Here is a 13,009-nt window from a genome sequence, read left to right on the forward strand (position 1 = left end):
TTCAGTGCGGCATGGTGTTGTGCAGTGCGGGATGGTGTTGTTCAGTGCGGCATGGTGTTGTTCAGTGCGGCGTCATGTTGTTCAGTACGGCATGTTGTAGTTCAGTGCGGCATGGTGTTCAGTGCGGCATGGTGTTGTTCAGTGCGGCATGGTGTTGTTCAGTGCGGCATGGTGTTGTTCAGTGTGGCATAATGTTGTTCAGTGCAGCATGGTGTTGTTCACTGCGGGATGGTGTTGTTCAGTGCGGGATGGTGTTGTTCAGTGCAGGATGGTGTTGTTCAGTGCGGCATAATGTTGTTCAGTGCGGCATTGTGTTGTTCGGTGCGGCATGGTGTTGTTCAGTGCGGCATAATGTTGTTCAGTGCGGCATAATGTTGTTCAGTGCGGCATGGTGTTGTTCATTGCGGCATGGTGTTGTTCAGTGCGGCATGGTGTTGTTCAGTGCGGCATGGTGTTGTTCAGTGCGGCATGGTGTTGTTCAGTGCGGCATGGTGTTGTTCAGTGCGGCATGGTGTTGTTCAGTGCGGCATGGTGTTGTTCAGTGCGGCATGGTGTTGTTCAGTAGGGCATGGTGTTGTTCAGTGCGTCATAGTGTTGTTTAGTGCGGGATGGTGTTGTTCAGTGCGGCATGGTGTTTTTCAGTGCGGCATGGTGTTGTACAGTGCGGAATGGTGTTGTTCAGTGCGGCATGGTGTTGTTCAGTGCGGGATGGTGTTGTTCAGTGCGGCATGGTGTTGTTCAGTGCGGCATGGTGTTGTTTAGTGCGGCATGGTGTTGTTCAGTGTGGGATGGTGTTGTTCAGTGCGGGATGGTGTTGTTCAGTGCGGGATGGTGTTGTTCAGTGCGGCATGGTGTTGTTCAGTGCGGCATGGTGTTGTTCAGTGCGGCATGGTGTTGTTCAGTGCGGCATGGTGTTGTTCAGTGCGGCATTGTGTTGTTCAGTGCGGCATTGTGTTGTTCAGTGCGGCATGGTGTTGTTCAGTGCGGCATGGTGTTGTTCAGTGCGGCATGGTGTTGTTCAGTGCGGCATGGTGTTGTTCAGTGCGGCATGGTGTTGTTCAGTGCGGCATGGTGTAGTTCAGTGCGGCATGGTGTTGTTCAGTGCGGGATGGTGTTGTTCGGTGCGGGATGGTGTTGTTCGGTGCGGGATGGTGTTCAGTGCGGCATGGTGTTGTTCAGTGCGGCATGGTGTTGTTCAGTGCGGCATGGTGTTGTTCAGTGCGGCATGGTGTTGTTCAGTGCGGCATGGTGTTGTTCAGTGCGGCATGGTGTTGTTCAGTGCGGCATGGTGTTGTTCAGTGCGGCATGGTGTTGTTCAGTGCGGCATGGTGTTGTTCAGTGCGGCATGGTGTTGTTCAGTGCGGCATGGTGTTGTTCGGTGCGGCATGGTGTTGTTCGGTGCGGCATGGTGTTGTTCAGTGCGGCATGGTGTTGTTCAGTGCGGTATCGTGTTGTTCAGTGCGGTATCGTGTTGTTCAGTGCGGTATCGTGTTGTTCAGTGCGGTATCGTTGTGTTGTTCGTATTGTGTTGTGTTGTTCGTAATGTGTTGTGTTGTTGTTATTGTGTTGTGTTGTTCGTATTGTGTTGTTGGTATTGTGTTGTGTTGTTCGTATTTTGTTGTGTTGTTCATATTGTGTTGAGTTGTTCATATTGTGTTGAGTTGTTCGTATTGTGTTGTGTTGTTCGTATTGTGTTGCCTCTAACACTTAGCTTCTAACACTTAGCCTCTAGCACCTAGAAGGTAAATAAATAGGAAGGAAGGACTCACCGGTGATGTTGTCGCCCACGTCCAAGCGTTGTACTTTGTATTTTCATCCTTCTGACAGTGGAAAACATATAGCCAACAAACACCGTGGAACCTAAACGAATGAAAGAAAACTATCATTTGGCCACAACCAACATTCACAGATACAACACAATGTGACGTGCGGGGTTGAGGTTAAAGGTTGAGTAAATGGCCCTCGTTTTAAACTACTTTTTTGAAAAGGAGTGGGAACAAGTAAGACGTATTTAATTTATTTATTGGGAAGTAGTAAGACTTATTAAATTTATTTAATCTACTTTTCTTCCCAGGCAAAATTTGATGTACTGCAATTCCAAATTTCCAAAGTGAATGAAGGAATGAAATCCTTTAAATTATGATTTTGTATAAATACTAGGCATAAACACAAAATCTACGGCACAAAATGGGCAGACTTTACTTGTTTGAAAAGGACTGGTTACAAGACAGACTTTTTTAATTTATTTAATGGGAAGAAGACTTATTTAGTTTAATTGATCTATTTTTGTTCCCTGGCAAAATTCGATTTGCTGCAATTCCAAATTTCCAAAGTGAATGAAGGAATGAAGTCGTTTAAATTATGATTTTGTATAAATACTAGGCATAGACACAAAATCTACGGCACAAAACGGGCAGACTTTACTTGTTTGAAAAGGACTGGTTACAAGACAGACTTTTCTGATTTATTTAATGGGAAGAAGACTTATTTAGTTTATTTAATCTCTTTTTGTTGCCTGGCAAAATTGGATTTGCTGAAATTGTATTTTGCCAAATCTTGACTTGAGACCTGATAGGAAGTATTAAACGCTTAGTTAAATCGATACAAGTTGGTAATAAGAGCGAGTAATGTTGGTTGAAGCGATGAATTAAGGTTGAAAGCAATTTAAATTATGACTTTGTATAAATACTAGATATTAACAGAACATCTACTGCGCAAAATGGGCAGAGTTTACTTGTTTGAGAAGGAGTGGCTTATTTAAGACTAAGATTTATTTAATCTGTTTGTTCCCAGGCAAAATTGGATGTGATGCAATTCCAAATTTCACCACATGATGGTGCCCAATTTTGACTTCATAGGACATATTCAACACTTAACTATTATGTTCAAGGTAATCAGATTTGTTTATTATTCTAATGGCCTTTTCAAAACTATTCTGGATTACTACTTTGGATCTATTCTACATTACTTGGCAACAACATACTCTGTAACAGATTAGGCAGTATAATCACATATGTTAACTTGAGAGTGCCCACACTCAATCTACTTATCGTGATGTGTTAAATCAATTACTGTTAGACATTATTATTCTGATAATCTACCAAATCTTTGAATTGAAGAATTTGTGATTTAATTAATAGCTTGTTGTTATGTTCAGGGTAATCAGACTTGTATATAATTCTAATGGCCTTCTTTTGAAAACTATTCTGAATTACAACTTTGGATCTTATATTACTTTGCAACAATATACTCGGTGACAGATTAGGCAGTATAATCACATATGTTAACTTCAGTGCCCACACTGTATTTATTTATGGTTATTTGTTAAATCAAGTACTGTTAGACATGAAATAGGAAGTGTTTAACATAAATGTTATGGCTACTCACCATTGTAGCTCACTCCTGGTCAATGATACGAGCCTCTTCTTGCAGTGGAAAACTTGCAGCCAACAAACACCGTGGAACTTAAAGGAATGAAATTAAACATTAACATTTCGCCTGGACCAATATTCACACGTACAACGCAACGCGGCTACACTTCTGCTAGCGCCTCAGCTACACGTTGCTATTACAAACGTAAATCTCTTTAAACACAATGAGTGTTACTTACCGTGTGCGCTGTAGACGGTCCAGTTGCAAGCAGAAAATAAAGATATTTCTGTTGATATTCGTCGTTGCTCAGTGGCTCACGGCCATCGCGCCAACAGATTTGAATTTTGGTGGAAGTTCAGCCAATTACGTCATATCCGCGGCACATGACTGCGACGTAATACCCGCTTATCTGAAACGGCAGTTAAAAGTAGAGTTACATCAAGTTTTCTTTTTTAATCAACGCAATCATTTACAACCGCTGACCAGAAAGAATCGTCGAAATTCGACGTTCCCCCCAAACGCCACACTCACTCGCTTTTCAGGGCAACAAAAGTACTTCTTTTTAAAAACGATTAGTTGTACTTACCGTGTACGCTCTGGACGGTCCAGTTGCAAGCAGAAAATAAAAATATTTCTCTTGTTAGTCGTATGTTACCATCCGCTGTGTCTTTGTCAACATCGCCATTTTCCTACTTCCTGTTGCGAGCCACGCCCACGGATTTAAATTTTGGCGGAAGTTCCGCCCATTGGCGTAGTTTTCGCGTATAGCAAATCCGATTGGTTGGGAAGGGGGCGCGGTTATGCAGCCGAGGGGTCCTGTGATCGGTGGGATGTAAAGTAGGCGTCGACGTCACGTCCGCGTCACGTGACCACGACGTGGCAGACGTCATATAGCAACCGCTGTTTTGTTTAGTAGACTTACAGTTGTTATGCATTGACATAATGGCGCACACTCCAAATAGATTTAAATAAATTAAATAATTCTTCTGCCCACTCCCTTTTAAACAAGTTAACTCTCCCCGCGGATTTGAATTCCGGCGGAAGTTCTGCCCATCACGTGACGTCTGTCACGTGACCACACGCGGCAGATGTCATATAGCAACCGCTGTTTTGTTTAGTAGATTTACAGTTGTTATGCGTTGACATAATGGCGCACTGGTTAGCATGTCCACCTCTTAAGCATGATGTTGCGGGTTCGACGCCTGATCAATGTTAGCATGGAGTGAGCTGAAGTGCATGGCGCTGAAGATTTGAATCTTTGAAATGCGCTGAGGTCTGACGTATCAGGCAGAATGGGTTTGCCATCACGTTCAACAAAAAATAGAAACTTTCCCACTCTGATAAAAACGTCCTGTGTTCATCTACATATTTTCGTTTTGCTCTGCATCTTTTCCCTGCCATTTCGAGAGCCCAATTGACACTAATAGTTTACTGGAATGTGTTTGCCCATCCTACTTTGTGGAATTTCACCACATGCGCTTTTGACGAAAATACTAAATTGAACTCAAGTGAAGCCAACACGCACAACCCCCCCCCCCCCCCCCCCCATGCGTCCGTCCGTCCGTCCGTCCGTCACATCTCTGGCCTCAACACGCTTGTGCGAGTCTTCCCACCTCCAGCTCCAGGATGCGGAACTCAAGCAGTTCGTTTTGGTCTCGGATATCCTGGATGTGCTCTTTCAGACGCGCTTCTTCCGCCTCCATCCGCCTGACCTGAAAAGACAGTCAGACCTCATCTGCGGGGCTTCCGGACGGGTGTGACGCCAAGCGACTCCGCCCAGCGCCTTTCTTTCCGTCACCTTTTCGGCCAACTGCTGATTGCTCTGACGCAGCAGCTGCTTCTCCTCCACCCACTTGACATTCTAGAAGAGACAAACGCGTGGACAGCTTTGGAATGTTGTGTCATTTTCATCCACAAATTCTTTGGTTGACTGGAAAATGACATTTGCTTTTCTCCGCATTTTCCCAGCCACGTTCAGGGTTGGTCCAGTAATGCCAGACGAATGAGTGACTGAAGAATGTAGCTATTTTGTCTGAGAAAAAGGTGTGCTCATTGATAAGCTTACCTGTCCTTGTTGCTTCAGCGCTGACTCCAGATCTGCTACTCTGCTTTGATAGTGACCCATTTCTACTGTCATGTAACATGGGGGGAAGAGATGGTGCAAATGGTAAAATATGGATTGTTCACAGGAATAAATTGGCAGAGCTGAAATTCCAAATTTGTCCAAAAGATGGCGCCAGACCAAAACATGAGACCAAAAAAGGGGCCAAAATAAGCTAAGCAAGTTAAAATAGAAATAAAACAGGAACACGGTGTCGGATTGTGAGTCACGCATGGACGCACAAATGTGATTTTTACTTTTTGATTTCTTTGCTTGGCTAAAAATGTATTCTGTAACAGCTTAAAGCAATATTGTTAGTCAATTCGATCAAGGGACCCGTCACTATGAGAATAGTGGCGTGACATAAATTGTTTGGAGAAGCACAAATGTGATTTTTACTTCTTGATTTCTTTGCTTGGCTAAAAATTGATTCCCTCTTTCATGAACTGTGTTTTGCAATCGAATTGTTCTGGGATTGAATGATTTTATTAACACGGGTATCAGTGGGTGAAATTGTTCGGTTTCTGGAGTGATTAAGATTTGTAATTCTATTTCATGTTTCTTCAATAAATGTGTTGTGTATATTCATCTACTTTGTTGTGCGCTGATTTGTACTGAATGTACAATCGATGGTTCGGGGTTGATTTGACAATTTGATTAATGTGCGGGGGGTTATTATGGTATAACATAGGACCGTAATAAATAAAAGTAACATCAGACAATTTTAGAGAATTGAATAACTTTCGTAGTTATTTGAGACACGAGTGAATTTCAATCCGTTTGAAAGTTTGCTTCGTCTGAAAAAATTAACGGAAGTGTTTGAATCGGATTATCGGTTTGGTGTAGAACTGAAAGTAATTTAATTATTTGAAGGGCGCAGGCCCGTTTCCCCTTTTGACGGGCCGCGTAAAAAGTAACTCCGAACATGTTAGAGAATTAAATAACTTTCGTAGATATTTAAGGGAAGAGTGATTATTGAAAGAGGTGCGTTTGACACTACCATGAGCTTTTCTCTGGTCTGAAAGGAGGAGGAGGAAGGCTCCTCCTCCTCCTTTCAGACCAGAGAACACCCGAGGCTGGGTGAGAACGGGGAGGCTGCGACCCGGCCGGGGGTTGCGGGAAGGGGCGCCACCTTGATCTCCTTCTCGGCGTCGTAGTCCCCTCCGCTGGTCTGGGCTAGCAGAGCGTAGGCTCGTTGCAGCGCTTGATATTCTTGCGTCAGCTGGCGGTAGCGAAGCTCCGCCTCCTCATGCACACACCAATGCAACACAGCACTAGTACCAGAATCAGTCAGACCGGCGACAAAGCACCCGCGACGCAAAGACGAGTCCGATTCCAGGCTGAAGAGGAATGTTTGGCGCCAATACGCTGGCAGAAATGGCGGGCTACCTCTTCGGGTTCCGTGTCGGGGGTTCTGTCGGTGTGAAAAGACAAGGACGATCCGTCCGAGCCCACCAACACGTCTTCGTCGTAGCCGTAAAATGTTTCGATGACCTGCGGGCGCGGAAGCAAACATCTCTCTGAACAAACTGAAGCGACACCTCACGATGAATCGACGAGAGGAACGATAGCGAGAAAAAGGCCATTTCATCTTGCGCAACACCAAGCAGCCGCAAACAAACAGACTCACCTTGCAGGACCTCACGCTTTGTTCCTCCTCAGAGATTCTCGACGTCGGTATCGTAGCAGCAAATCTCTCTCCTGTCGACACAAATAATCCGCCTTTGAGATTCTTTGGATGCAAAGGGAACGAACGGCTCCGGCGCAGAAACAAACGCGACTCACGATGACATTTCTGACATGAGCTCCTGTCTCCAGAGCCTGAAAAACCCGTCACCGGCGATGATTGGAGGGACGCTCGTCTTTTCCAAAAGTGACAACTACAGGGTGTGTCAGGGTTTTCCAGATTATCTTTATCGTATGATTATGTTGCTTTGACTTTGACTGCAACCTGTAATAAATAATATTATTTATCCCTTATTTATCCCTATCGCTTATCCCTTCCTACACAAAGTCGTAAAACATCCCTTGCTATGTTTTGACTAGAGGTCAAGGGCTTTCTCTATTCAATCCACTCTTACACCCACCCTGTTTCTCTTAATAAAAATGCTCGTGCAGGAGCCGAGAGTCAGACTTCATTCGTACAACGGATGGACTCTCCACCTGCAGGTGTCCAAAAGAACTTACTTGTCTCCCGTGTGGTTCTTGCAAAATAAGTTGGAGCGAGCGCAACTCTAACAGGGTGCATTTTGCCACTAGCTGCCTACGGACAATGACGTCGCGCTCGCGGCTCATGGTTGACGGGCTGAGCAGCCGGGCGAGTCCGTCGTTTTCAGCGCACAGCGAGTGGCAAAGGCGCTGACAAAACGGGAGCTTTGAGCTGCTGAAAACGGCAAAACAACTCTAAAGCGTGTTCAAACGCGTGCGCACAATGCTCCTGCTTGAAAGGTCGGAATTTAAGGGGCCAATCTTTTGGATGGCGGCCGCCGGCCAAGCTTTGGACGGAAAAGGTTTCCTGGCGACAGCGAGCGAGCGCGGCGCTGCCGTACGTGCACCGAGTCACCTGCCTGAAGACCTTGGATAAGTCGTCGATGATGTGCCGCTGCTCCACAACTTGAAGGAACTCCATTTCACCGTCCTGCTGGCCGCAACCGCGCTCCAGGTCATTGAGCGAACTAGGCCTTCTCTGTGGAACACAAATGCAGTGGACTCTGTTGGCACGCCGCCGTTGTCCGCGTCGACTTACCAAGCTTGCCATCTCCTCGTTCTCCTGGGTGACAAAGCGCACTTTGTTTTCAAGGCGACACAGCACCAGTGAGAGTTCTTCATTCTTCCTGCTCAGGCGTTTGTTTTTGTACAGGAGTGGCAGAAACTGGCTTTCTGTTTCTCTCAGTCGCTTAAGCTGCAAGCATGAAGTGCGGGATGCGAAAGACGCACAACACGCGGGCCAGAACGTATCCATTCCTTTTGCATCGGTTTGAACGGAATCGTGGCTTTGGCTCCCAATAAAAGACATCTACCAGGCAACCGACTCGCCGCGCCGCTCAACTAATAAGCAAGCGCAATGGGTGCCTCGCTGGATGGCGCGCATCAAACGTAGCGCAAACCTTCAAGCGTGCCGTCAATAAATTACCAGTTCATTGCGCTCTTCAGAAAGCAGGGCGTTTCGATCCTCCAGTTTCCTGATGACTGCGCTGAGCTCAGCGATTTTCAGATGAAACCTTCGCGTGTCCCGATCCTCCTGAGACTGAAAACGCCCCGCAACACACACACACAACCACTCGTTCAAAGTTCAAAACTGTTTTTGTGCTACCTTCCTCCAGCAACGAACTAAGTCATGCGTACTGCAAGTGTGTGATGAGGTGGCTTACGCTATGAAGAGGATTGCTAGTAGCGCCGTTGACCCCACTTCCAGGGTAGTTTAGGCCCGCCCTTTGGGAATCCCTCAGGGCAGCGATCTGCTGCTCGGCAGCCTGAGTCTGCAGCTGAAGGCGGTGGACGTGGCCGGCCCCAGGGATTTATCCAAAACACTAACCGCTCTGTCTTTCAGCTTGATCTCATCCATCTGGATGTACAAACGGGGAGCGCTCAGGCAGGCGGGCAAACTCATTTGCCAGAATTGTGACAAAAACAAAGAGAGCAACCGGCCAATTTTTATCTTGAATCGACTAGAACACCATTGCTGTGACAAAAGCGAAGCGAGCAACCGGACGTTTTCTTCTTGTGAAATAGAATAGAATAGAATGCCTTAGGTGTCATTGCACTGCAGGTATACAACGAAATTGGGAACATAGCCACGCACCGCGCATCTGATCAGTCCTACCAGTCGGCGGATCTCCCTCTCGCAGTCTCTCTTGGTTCGGCTCAGCTCCTCCCGATGCTGGTGATGAGCCGATCGGAGCTCGGCCGCTCGGGACTGCCAGGCCTGCTGGGCCGCTGCCAGGGCTTCTTCCGCGCTCCTGGTGGAGGCGACACCGCTCGGTCTCCCGACACCGCCGCGTCTCCTCCACTTCCGCCAGCAAAGCGCCCCCGCTCCTCACCTGAGCAGACATTGCGCCACATCGGGCCGTTGAGACCGCAACGGAGCGCCGCGACGCTTACTGAGGACAAGCTACACAATACGGTAGCGGCCGCATCGGAGCCCGACGTGGCGTGCGGATAGTCAGACACGGATTGAGCGGATCACCTTGTCCATGGAGCCGTCCCTCAGGCTGAGGACCAAGGCATTCAGTCGCTGGATCTCTCCATCTTTGATTTTGATCACTCTCATCAGCTCCATTTCATGCTGCCGCAGTAATGTCTCCCTGGTAACGGCTAACTCTTTCTGCTTCTCCTCATGGAGTTTGCTTTTGAGTTCCGTCATGGCGGCGGTGGCACGGTGGTGCTCCGCCCGCAGGTCCTGACTTCTCTCTCTCTCCAGACAGCTGACCTGACATGACTTAGACAAACTTTATTGTCATCTTGTCTGCACATGGTGCATACAAAACGAAATTTCGTTGCACACGGCTTACAACAAAGTAGTGATATTGCAGTTGAATAGAAGTAACATATCCTATGAAAATATATATATACATATACTGTATATATATATATATTACAAATAAGTATAAAGTGCAGCAGTGCTAATTATGCAATAGTGCAAGTAGGCAAAACAGTATTCAAGAGTGTGCAGAGGAATGCTAAACCATGTATTAAACTTCTATTTAAAGGGTTTACACAAGTTCAGTAAAGTTGGTAGTGCGAGATAGTGCAAGATAGAGGTCCGTAGTGTCATAAAGTACAGTTCTGTGAATGTGTGATGCAGAGTTCAGTTTAGAGCTCAACAGTTCTAATGTTCAACAGTCTGATGACAGCAGGGAAAAAGCTGTTGCAGAACCTGGTGGACCTGCAGCGGATTGTGCGAAACCTCTTCCCAGAGGGCAGCAGGGAGAACAGTCCATGGTGGGGGTGTGATGGGTCATTGATGATGTTACGGGCACGGGACATGCAGCGCTGAGATGAAATGTCCTGAATGGAGGGAAGAGGAGCCCCTATGATCCTCTCTGCTGTCCTCACCACTCTCCTCACGTTCTTCCAATCGGAGGCGGTGCAGCCTCCACACCACACAGAGAGTCAGCTTGTCAGAATGCTCTCTATGGTGCTCCTGTAGAACGTCCTCATGATGGGTGGGGGCAGGTGGGCTCTCCTCATCCTCCGCAGGAAGTACAAGCGCTTCTGTGCCCTCTTGATCAGTGCCGTAGTGTTCATAGTCCAGGTGAGGTCTTCTGTGATGTGGACCCCCAGGAATTTGGTGCTGCTGACCACCTCCACAGCTGAGCTGTTGATGATCAGTGGAGCGTGGTGAGGCTGGTTTTTCCTGAAGTCGACGATGATCTCCTTCATCTTCTCCACATTCAGGATCAGGCTGTTGTCTCTGCACCAGCCCACCAGCTGCTCCACCTCCTCTCTGTAGTCCAGGTCGTTGTTGTCTCTGATGAGCCCCACCGCCGTTGTGTCGTCTGCGAACTTCACGATGTGATTGGTGGTGAACCTGGGGACGCAGTCGTGTGTCATCAGGGTGAACAGCAGGGGGCTCAGGACGCAGCCCTGAGGGGAGCCTGTGCTGAGGGTGATGACATCAGAGGTGTTCTGTCCGACCCGGACTGACTGAGGTCTGTTGGTGAGGAAGTCTAGCAGCCAGTTGCGAAGGGGGGTGTTGAAGCCCAGGTGTTCCAATTTTCCTACTAGATGCTGTGGGATGATGGTGTTAAACGCTGAGCTGAAGTCCAGGAACAGCATCCGAACATGGGTGTTCTTCTCCTCCAGGTGAGCCAGGCTCAGGTGAAGAACGGAGGAGATGGCGTCCTGAGTGGAGCGGTTTTGCCGGTCGGCAAACTGGAACGGGTCAAATAATGGGGGGAGTCTGGAAACGATGTGATCTTTAAGCAGCCGTTCGAAGCACTTCATCATGACCGGAGTCAGTGCAACAGGCCGGTAATCATTAAATGAGGTGATTTGAGGTTTCTTCGGCACCGGAATGATGGAGGCAGTCTTAAAGCACGCTGGCACTGTGGCTTGGCCCAGCGAGGTGTTAAAAATGTCTGTGATGACCCCAGCCAGCTGACTTGCACATTCCCTGAACACACGCCCAGGAATGTTGTCGGGGCCAGGGGCCTTACGGGGGTTGACTCTCCTCAGGGTCTTCAACACATCGGCGGAGTCAAGGCAGAGTACCTCCTCTTCCTGATGGGGGACAGTTTTAACTGCTGGAGTGCCGTTTAGTGCCTCGAACCTCCCAAAGAAGTTATTTAGACCATTTAGAAAGTCAGCATCAACTTCACCCACCGGGGGGGCAGGGTGAGTTGTAGTCTGTAATCGCCCGTATGCCTTGCCACATACTCCTGGTGTTGTTGGCGTCGTGGAAACGATCCTGAATTTTTCGACTGTGGTCTCGCTTCGCTACCCTGATGGCACGGTTCAAGTTGGCTCTCGCTGTCCTCAGTGTCTCCTTGTCGCCAGACTTGAAGGCAGAGTTCCGCGCTCGTAGCGTTTGACGTACCTCCTCAGTCATCCAGGGTCGTTGGTTGCCCCGGGTGATGATATTCTTAGTGGTGCTGACGTCCTCGGTGCATTTGTTGACGTAGGCTGACACAGTCATGGCACACGCATGTCAAATCTACATCGGGGAAACTGGGAGGGAGGGAGGGAGGGAGGGAGGGAGGGAGGGAGGGAGGGCGGGAGGGAGGCAAGCAGGGAGGCAGGCAGGCAGGGAGGCAGGCAGGGAGGCAGGCAGGGAAGCAGGCAGGGAGGAAGGCAGTGTCTGTCTGTTGAGGTTTTCACCTTGTTCTTCTCCTGCTGAAGTTCTAACTGAACGTCCATCAGTTTGGCTCTCAGCTCGTCATTGGCGGCCTGAAAGGCGTCCGTTCGCTCCGCCTTGACCCGCCCTGCCGGAGCTCGTTTGGACATCTCTTACTCGAGTCTCGCCCGGTCGTCAGTCAGAGATCACAACATTTGTACCTGGAGAGCACAAACGCAGCGCTGTTTTCCACTGGCTTCGGACTCAACTTCAATCGGTACCGTAACGTACAACATCATAAACATAGATCTAGCTTGACTTATTCATTGAATAAATGCATTTGGTTCTTCAAAACTGCATCACGCAACATAGCGTGACCGAGACGGCCGTTATCCACCTGCGTGAAGTTATTTGGTGAAATGAATGAGATGTTTAAGACACCATCGTTTTGTCTCTATGTAGATGAAGGGAAATAATCGATTGCTGAAGGTCCAAAGGTGTTGTGATAAACAAATAAACATATTAGTGACATATTTGTGATAAACATATTAGGCAGGATAATAACATATGTTAACTTGACTGCCCACACTGTATTTATTTATGGTTATTTGTTAAATCGAGTACTGTTAGACATGAAACAGGAAGTGTTTAACATAAATGGACGACGAAAGGGGTACTCACCATTGTAGCTCCTGCTGGTCAATGATACGAGCCTCTTCTTGCAGTGGAAAACATACAGCCAACAAACACCGTGGAACCTA

At 47.7% G+C, this 13,009-nt stretch overlaps 2 long non-coding RNA genes across 2 annotated transcripts; both read right to left on the bottom strand.

The window, feature by feature from the left end:
* Window positions 1-1,623: 1,623 nt before the first annotated feature.
* LOC137839914 (uncharacterized) lies at window positions 1,624-3,985 on the bottom strand. Its single transcript, XR_011086310.1, has 3 exons — window positions 3,611-3,985; window positions 3,388-3,464; window positions 1,624-1,860 (listed from the first exon to the last, which is right to left on the bottom strand). It is a non-coding gene; the product is annotated as an uncharacterized lncRNA (long non-coding RNA).
* A 7,619-nt stretch (window positions 3,986-11,604) lies between these two features.
* Window positions 11,605-13,007, bottom strand: LOC137839918 (uncharacterized). Its single transcript, XR_011086314.1, has 3 exons — window positions 12,930-13,007; window positions 12,293-12,469; window positions 11,605-12,097 (listed from the first exon to the last, which is right to left on the bottom strand). It is a non-coding gene; the product is annotated as an uncharacterized lncRNA (long non-coding RNA).
* Window positions 13,008-13,009: the final 2 nt, after the last annotated feature.

Source organism: Syngnathus scovelli, unplaced genomic scaffold (genome assembly GCF_024217435.2).
Source record: "Syngnathus scovelli strain Florida unplaced genomic scaffold, RoL_Ssco_1.2 HiC_scaffold_25, whole genome shotgun sequence".
Lineage (NCBI taxonomy): Eukaryota > Metazoa > Chordata > Actinopteri > Syngnathiformes > Syngnathidae > Syngnathus > Syngnathus scovelli.